This window comes from Tauraco erythrolophus, chromosome 1 (genome assembly GCF_009769465.1).
Source record: "Tauraco erythrolophus isolate bTauEry1 chromosome 1, bTauEry1.pri, whole genome shotgun sequence".
Taxonomy (NCBI): domain Eukaryota; kingdom Metazoa; phylum Chordata; class Aves; order Musophagiformes; family Musophagidae; genus Tauraco; species Tauraco erythrolophus.
Window position 1 is genome coordinate 62,784,613 of NC_141465.1, and position 7,568 is coordinate 62,792,180.

At 48.9% G+C, this 7,568-nt stretch overlaps 1 protein-coding gene across 5 annotated transcripts in view; it reads right to left on the reverse strand.

The window, feature by feature from the left end:
- REV1 (REV1 DNA directed polymerase) overlaps positions 1-6,329 on the reverse strand; it is a 62,551-nt gene extending 56,222 nt beyond the window's left edge. For all 5 annotated transcript variants that reach the window (XM_086619491.1, XM_086619502.1, XM_086619518.1 and 2 more), the window contains exon 1: positions 6,245-6,329. The gene's annotated coding sequence lies outside the window, so the exon portion shown is untranslated. The remainder of the gene's footprint in view (positions 1-6,244) is intronic.
- Between the last annotated feature and the right edge of the window lie 1,239 nt (positions 6,330-7,568).

Genomic DNA, 7,568 nt, shown 5'->3' on the forward strand with positions numbered 1-7,568 from the left:
CCATTAAGAAAAATCAGAGTAAGACACATAGCTTGTGGAATTAGGGCTCTCAATAGCAACATAGTGAATGGATTGTAAACCACCAAAGGAAATTCTCTTTCTCTCTTAGCCTTGAGTATCTGAAATAATAAGTGAGATACGAGTTGGGTAATCTTTCAAGCCCCTATGTTTAGCTGTCTATAGTATTCAAGAACAGAGAACTGTGATACTCTTATTTGAAAAGGAAGAGTGGGATGTTCATTTTTCTACGTAATAAATCAATACAACTTGTTTGGGAAGTTTTTAGTTTGTGAATTCCTCAGTCTGATGACAATCCAGTCCCACAACTTGCGTCTTACACAAGAAGCCTATGCTGAGGCGTAGGTAGGTCAAGCAGTTGGTAGGGTAAGTAAACCATGATCCCTCCTCCCAAGTAATGAGAAGAGTTGCCGCTGCTGAATGATTTGGACTTCCTAGGCACAACTGAAGGAAATGTCCTTGTAAAGCTGAAGAAAAACTTAAGGCAGGAAAAGTGGGTAACTGGATGTGTAATCATTCAAAACAAATAAAAAGCCTTCTGTGAAGGGTCTGAATTTGTTAACATTGAATTCAGAGAAACTGTGCTGGCAAAAACATCTGACATATGCTATCTTCAGCTTCCCCAGATTCCCTACACTTGAGGCCAGCAGACTGGAGAAATCTTGTTGAGAGAGACTACGTATTTTTAATTGATTTTACGTATTTGTTTGGATATATGTATACATGTATGTGTGTGTTTGTGTGCACACACGTGTGCACGTATATACACACAACAAATTTACCTTTATTGCTGACCAGTTTGACTGCTCGCTACCCAGATTAACCACTTTGGCAATAGAGAATGGCACGGAAACAAATCTGCTCTGGGCCAATGCTCTAACTAATGTAATGAGAAGGTACTACTTCTCTACAAGTTATTCTTTTTTCAGGAGAAGTGCCCAGGGCAGTTGTACTTTATGCTCAACTCAATGTTATCAGTGTACAGTGAGCAGGTGCTGATGAGACTAGGCTTTTCAGGGAAAAAAAGAGATAAGACATCCACTTTGCCAATCTCAAGTGGTAGCTGATGCCAGACACTAAGGAGAACCATCTCTCTACTTGCATACAGGCAGCACTGAACATATACAGCAGCAAAATTCTAAGAACTCAATTAATTTTACTAGCAAAAGTATTGATGACTATAGATTCAGTATCTAAATAGGGAGATTTTCTATTCACAGCAGCTTTTGAATGACACTACTTAATTCCAACTGACATTGCATAGTCAGGTTCCCAAATGTTTTTCTGGATTTGCCTTTGAAATTCAAAGCTTCAAAATATTTTTCGAAGTAAAATCTTCACAAGACATGGCTTCTATGCTTAGCCTCAAAGTTTTCAGTTTCTACTCAAGTTTTCTACATCTTTCATTAGTCCATGTATACTACTTTTATCATCAACTCAGACCAAAAAGACTAGGAGGAATCAGATGAAACTAGTAAGTGGAGAGATCAAAACAAATGGAAATATTTTTTCATCTATTACCTAGTTTATTTGTGGCTTTTCTGACACAGGACATCAAGAATGCTAAAAGTCCATACGGGTTGAACAGATGAATGGAATAAGAAGCCACTAAAGATTAATTTTTTTTTTTAAAAAAAGGTAACAAACTATAGGAACTCAGAATATAAAGGCAAAGTATCTCATTATGTTTGTTTCTTTACTATTACTGAGGCAAACTTTTGATCTGATCCAGTATGTTCTCAAGTTTCCTCCTGGATTTAGAGGAGAGAGAAAAGATAAGAGTACAGTGTTTCAGTGTTTTCCTGAAAAAACATAGTTCTAAGTTCTTAAAACAAAACAAGAATGCTCTAATTCTTTAGGATCCCTAAATTAAACTCAAATCTGAATTGCATTCTTGGCCTGAAGTGGTTTTAAGTTGGTATTTTAAGGACCTCTGACATCAAAACAACAGTGGTATCCTGCTCCTTAGTGGAGACAGAAAAAAAAAAGGCCACAGAGAAAAAATGGCATATGCCAGGCAAACATGAGGTTTGTAGAACTTAGGTTAAAAATCAACATAGAAATTATGGGAACCCTTATGGAGGAGCAACACTTACAACTTCAAATTCCTGATCAGCCAGAAATTAGAGTGAAAAGTCATTACCACTTCCCCCGCCCCGTATTGTTTAAAAGACGATTCTTGGAACTGCTTAACAAACAACGCACTTCTAGCATGGAAATCTAGGAAACAGTGACTGAAAAGCCATTTTTTCCAGTTTCCCAATGCCCTAATGTTTCCTGAAAACAACAGGCAGATTCAGAAACCAAGAACAGTATCCTTTCAGTACAGACAATTTAGTTCTTCAGTTCAACTGGGAGTTGCATTCAACAGTACAAAACGGTAAAATACATTTACTCTACTTGGTAAACTGCGCTAGTAATTCACCCTACATGCCATGGGCTTTCCTATGTGTAAGAATTATCAGCAATTTCATGACTTCTGTTAAATAGCAACAGCTCCTGCGTTTCCAAAATGATTTGAGTACAACCATTTGTCCAAGATGCTGACTCATCATGCACTGAACTAACAGCTGATCTGAGTCACCTCAAAAAAATGAAGTCATAAACATGGTAGACGAAAACTTTGTTTTACTTTGGATATTCACTGACAACTAGAATCTGATCAAAAATTTTAGCAACAGTCCCCAGGATCCTGTCAAAATACACCACATACCTCACCCTGCCAGAATACTGCCAATCTCTAACTCAATATGAAAAAAAAAACTTGTAACAGTTCTCAACCCTACTCTGCATAGCTTGAGCACTGGTTTCACATTTTGGCATTCAAACCAACCCACCTGCATTTGCAAGAGTGACTCTGCAAAGTACCTGAGCAGTGTGCTCTGAGCGAAATTAGCTTTCTCTTTTTCAGGATGATTTACTTCCATAAATCAGGAAGCTGAAAAGGTCTGCATGAATTCAAGCAGACCAAATAAGGAGATAACAGCCGATAACTTCCTTATGTTGGGATTTGGTTAAAATATTTACAGACAGCTGGGAACAGAAAGCAAAACCAACACAGAAGAGTTAACCACAATATGGCTAAGCTTTACTTATGCAAGCAACTAAATTTCAAACCACCAGCTTCAGCACTATTAAATAGATACCAATTGGGAGACCTGAAGCTTTGAGATAAGAGATCAGTTAAAAAAAAAATATAAAGAATTAATAAAAATACTACTTTTCCCAAAAGCTAACGCTGAAATTCAGGACTATGCTCTGCTTAGGCAATTACAGCAAAGAATATGGAAGATAAAACAATCCTTACTATGGGTATACCAAACTAAAAGTACCTCCTGGCTGAATGTAAAAATCACAGATTCTTTAACTACAGAAGCAGCAGTCCTTCAGTTAGTTTTGAAAATACAAGCCACAGGACATCACTGCCCAGAATTTAAAGCTGTTCTACACACTCACCTCTCTTCCACTGAATGCGGAGAGAGAAGGATTTCCTAATTCTGACCTCTATCTTATGAGCACCAGTTACTCCACATGAAATATAGAAGTGGGGGCACCACAGATACGGGAGGCCCTCCTCCCTAAAAACATTTATGTCTCCAATTAAAACATTGTCTGGTTTCCACAACAGAGCAGAAAGCTGCTCTCAGGGAGAAGCATTAAACAAATTTATCTCTTAAAAAAAAGACAACTTCCACAAGTACACTATACTATACATGTTTGAGAATTCCTCATGCTCTTTCACATCCATTTAGATTTGCTCTCTTACTTCGACTTTCTTTATAACTCCATGGCTGCTCCCATTTCTATTTGCTTCCAGTTTTTCCTCATTTTGCTATTCTTAGGTAAACACATGGCACTATCACCAAATTAATCTACATTGTATTCCTGAGAGAGGGTTTCAACATTTGGATATTTAGCTCCCTTGTTACATCTATACCAGGCAAACACGCTGCTAAGAGCTGACAGAGATCTGAGTGATAAAAATATACACTTTTAATTAAAACAGAAAAATGTTCAATACAAAAAAATTCATTCTTCATGACATAAACAACAGCTAACAAATTAAATGGGGAACGCACACAGCAGGGTCAGGCAAGTCATTCTTCTCTTGCTTGTCCTGAACAACTGATTTATTAAAAAAAAAAAAAAAGTCTGTGCAATCATATTAATTTTTTCTATCTACACAAAACCTGGTTTTGTGTTTGAATATTTTGTACTTTTTTTTTTTTAATCTTGCTGGTAACTGAAATGGGTGGTAAAAAATTTGAAAATTTGCCATGAAACTTCTTTAAAAGAGACATCTGGGTCAGAGGATCAGAAAAGACTAATCAAAATCAGCACTCGGTTACAACACACTATCACTGCATCAGAACAGGCTGTGACTAAGTAAAAGTACATACATACTATCCAGAAAGATGGACTGGTGCTACGTTTGAAAAGCCAATTACTGAATAATGTATTGAAGATGTGTATATCGCACACAGGAAATTGTACAATCAGTTTACTACCCGGGCTTGAAATATGCTAATGTATTTTTCCTGCTAGAGCTTCACTTCTAAAACAGCCTATCTTCAAGTAGTTAAACATCAGTGAGTCACGAGGCAGGTGTCTGCACTGTGCCTCTACTAATACTGTCCTACCAATGACCTCCAGTCTGACAGCTTGGGATTATTTACTAACAGGGATTTGGTACATTGTTCAGTGAAAGAAGTGGACTGAATGAAAGACCAATATGGTGGGAATGGGTAATAACTACATGCTTGAGACAAGATGGCAAAGAATTAGTCAGAGACTCGGATTTCTGTGTTAAATGTCATAAGCCTTACTAAGACAGAACTATTCCAGAAATAAATTTCAACTACAACCTCTTGCAACAAATAGTAATTAGGCAACTGTTTTACACAGTTCTACCTGAGCAACAGTAGCATCTAAATGAATAACGAATTTGGATCATAAAATTACAATCCCTCACTTCTTTGGACTACAGCATTGAACTTGAGATTGGGCCTGGATTTTAAATCAAGATGCCAAACAAACATCAATTCATCTTTTCACGAAGAAAATCTCTCATTGACACAGAGTATTCACAGCCCTGTCATTCTGAAGACTCTGACATTAATTTTAAAGCATCAGAAATAAGGGAATATTGCAGCATACAACACACAGGTTTTGTACCAAAAAAATCACGTGCTTGTGATATTATTTTTCTCTCGCTTATTAAGGTTAATATGCCATTACCGCGCATCGCCCATCGGGGGCTTTTTGCTCAGTGTCAAGTCAATGGTAACTACGGAGCCAAACGCATCAACGTTAGATGGGGCAGGGGCAAAGAGGCATGAGCGAACACGTCCGTCGCTCAGTGTTTGTAAGCGCGGGCTGACTTATCCCCCACGGCTCCTCGTCCTTTCCGCACGCTGCTTACATCCCGCGCTATTCCTCCGCAAATACAACTTGCGACACGCACGACAGGAAAAACCACAGACACGCGCTGCTACAGCTGAGTGCCCCGGCGCGTGCTGCGACCGAGGGGGCAAGGCTGCGCCCGGGCTCGAGCCTTCCTCCTCCTCCTCCTCCAACCCGTTTCCCTGCAGTGACCCCTTAGCTGGCAAAATAATCGCAGCATCACTCCGGCTCAGCGCCGGGACGCGTGTTGTGTCTGAGGCGCAGGCCCCATGTGACCGACACACGCACACGCAGGTGCCGCGGCCGGCGGGGGGGGGGGGGCGCGGGGGGGGGACGGCGAGCGGGGGCGGCGGACCCAGACACGCGCCCACCCGGCACGCCCTCGCGCGGCACACCCGCGCGCGCCCAGGGGTCCGCGTGTGTGTGTGTGTGTCCCGCGCCCCCGCCCTCCCGCGCGCGGGCGAGCGGAGCCGAGCGAGGCTCCCCGCGCCGGTTACATAACCCCGCGCGCCACCCTCCCCCCCTCGCCGTCCCAACCCCCGGCCCGGCCCGGCCCCGCCGCCGAGCCCCGCGCCGGGGAAGAGCTGCGGCAGGGAGGAGGAGGAGGACCAGGCCGCGGGCCCAGGGAGGGGCCGAGGCGGGGCAGGGGCTGCGGGCCCCGCGGCCGCCGAAGGCTCCCCCTTCCTTCCCCGCCGTCCCCGCGCCACCCCCCGCACGCGCGCACGCGGGCGCGCTCGCGAGCTCCGGGCGGCCATGGGGGCCGGGGCCGCCGCGCCGCGAAGGGGGAACGCGCCCGCTCCGACAGCCCCGCGCTGCCGCTCACCTTTCGCCGCGTCCCAGACGCACATTCCCGGGGCGCCGCCGCCGCCTGCCCTGCCGGGCCGTGTGGGGGGGCTTCACATCGCGGCTCTCCCCCGCACGGACGCACGCAACCACCGCCTCCTGCCCGCCTTCTTCCTCCTCCTCCTCCTTCCCAGCTCGCAGCCCCGGCCGCGCTCTCCCTCCTCTCTCTATCCCCCCCTCCCCCCCCCCTTCCTTCCTCCCTCCCTCTCTCTCTCTCCCCCCTCCTTCTCCTCCCCCTCTCCCTCGGTGTCCCCAGCAGCAGCCCCTCCTCCCCCCCGCCCTTCCTGCGAGCGCGTCACGAGAGAGTCTCGCGCCACCAACCGCCGCTCGGTCAACAAGCGGCGCGCGCCGGGCCGGGCAGGCCACTCGGCCGGCCCGCCCGCCCCCGGGGCGCCCCCTAGCGGCTCGCGCCCCGCGGAAAGTCGCGTGCGGCGCCGCCGGGAGGGCCGGGGAGCGCTCGCACCGGGCACGTGACGGCGGGGCGGGGCGGGGCGGGCGCGAGCAGCTCGCGCGCCGCTCCGGCTTTCCCTCCCGCCTGGGTGGGCTGCGGAGGGCGCGGGGCGGCGGCGCCCCCTGGCGGCCCGACGGGCGCGCCTCGAGCGCGGGGGTGGCGGCGGCGGCGGCGGGGCGGGCGTGTCACACCGGGACGGGACCGGACCGGAGCGCAGCGGGGAAAAGGGGGCGGATCGTTGTGCTGGGCCATCGGGGCGGCCAGGAGCCACCGGCCGGCTGGCGGGTTGGCGGAGGCGAGGGGGCGGCGTGTTCGCCCGCAGTGCGGCCGCGTCTCCCCGTAAGCGCAGCAGGCGGCCGCGGCGGGCAGGGCCCGGTGGGGGCGGGCGACCTGCGGGGAGGGAGCCGGCGCCTCTGCTGCCCGCGGCGCTGGCGTGGGCCGCTGCGTGGGGCCAGGCCGCGCCGCAGAAGAGCGGGGAGCCTCTGCCTCCCCGCCCCCGTCACGGAGGAAGCGCGCCGGGAAGGCCCGAGTTGGGTTGTGGCAGCGGCACTTCTGGCGGGGTCGCTCTGCGCCCCCGCAGAGCCCCCGCCCTGCCGCGGCCCCTCGGCCGGGCCGCCCGGAGGGGCCTGCGCTAGGCCGCCCCTGCAGCGTCCCCCTCCCGACCGGGGCCCTCGGAGGGGGTGGCGGGTGGGGGATCGCGGCCCGGCCCTGTCACTGCCCTCGCTGGGTTCTGGTGGCTGCAGTGGGGCTGAGCCAGGTTCAGGCCTCACCAAGCTCACACTGGAAGGGATTTCTCCCAGAGGAGAACGGCCTGCTTGTTCCCCTCACTGGCTGAATACTGGAGTAACACCCG